At 39.3% G+C, this 920-nt stretch overlaps 1 non-coding gene across 1 annotated transcript; it reads right to left on the bottom strand.

Moving 5' to 3' along the window:
- Positions 1-335: 335 nt before the first annotated feature.
- On the bottom strand, positions 336-442 carry LOC139856277 (small nucleolar RNA R71). Its single transcript, XR_011761770.1, has one exon. It is a non-coding gene; the product is annotated as a small nucleolar RNA R71 (small nucleolar RNA).
- Between the last annotated feature and the right edge of the window lie 478 nt (positions 443-920).

Here is a 920-nt window from a genome sequence, read left to right as displayed (position 1 = left end):
GCACGGGCCAAGGTCACGCCATTATTAAGCCAGAAGTTAATGCGCCAGATTATGAAATCAAAGGACAAATTCTACACATGGTAACTAACCAATGCCAATTCAGTGGTGCACCGAATGAAGATCCTAACGAACACCTTCGTACGTTTAAAAGAATTTGTACACTATTCAAAATCCGAGAAGTGGAAGATGAGCAGATCTATCTCATGTTGTTTCCTTGGACTTTAAAAGGAGAAGCCAAAGATTGGTTAGAATCGTTACCTGAAGGGGCGATTGACACATGGGTTGTCTTAGTTGAAAATTTTCTTCAAAGATTCTTTCCGGCATCTAAAGCCGTGAGACTTCAAGGAGAAATTGTTACGTTCACACAAAAGCCAAGTGAAACATTATATGAGGCGTGGACAAGATTCGGAAGGATGTTGAGAGGATGTCCTCAACACGGTTTAGACACTTATCAAATAGTACAAATATTCTACCAAGGTGTCAACGTTGCTACACGAAAAGACATCGACATAACAGCTGGTGGTTCCATTATGAAGAAAACCGCAACTGAAGCTTACAAAATTATTGATAACACAGCCTCCCACTCGCATGAGTGGCACCAAGAAAAAGATATTTTTCGTTCATCTAAAGTGGCTAGAGCCGATTCTAGCCATGACTTTGATTCCGTTTCAGCAAAAATAGATGCTTTCGAAAGACGAATGGAAAAGATGAATAAAGATATTCACGCAATACGAATCAGTTGTGAGCTATGCGGTGGACCACACTTATTGAAAGATTGTGACATTGAACCAACATTGGAACAACGAGAGAATGTTTCCTATATGAACCAAAGGCCTGGAAATAATTATCAAAATAATTATCAACCGCCAAAGCTAAACTTCAATCGAAATCAAAACATTCTTTACAATCCAAAAGGACCC

This window comes from Rutidosis leptorrhynchoides, chromosome 6 (assembly GCF_046630445.1).
Source record: "Rutidosis leptorrhynchoides isolate AG116_Rl617_1_P2 chromosome 6, CSIRO_AGI_Rlap_v1, whole genome shotgun sequence".
Lineage (NCBI taxonomy): Eukaryota > Viridiplantae > Streptophyta > Magnoliopsida > Asterales > Asteraceae > Rutidosis > Rutidosis leptorrhynchoides.
The sequence above is the reverse complement of the archived record's forward strand: the minus strand, read 5'-3'. Positions and strand labels throughout refer to the sequence as shown.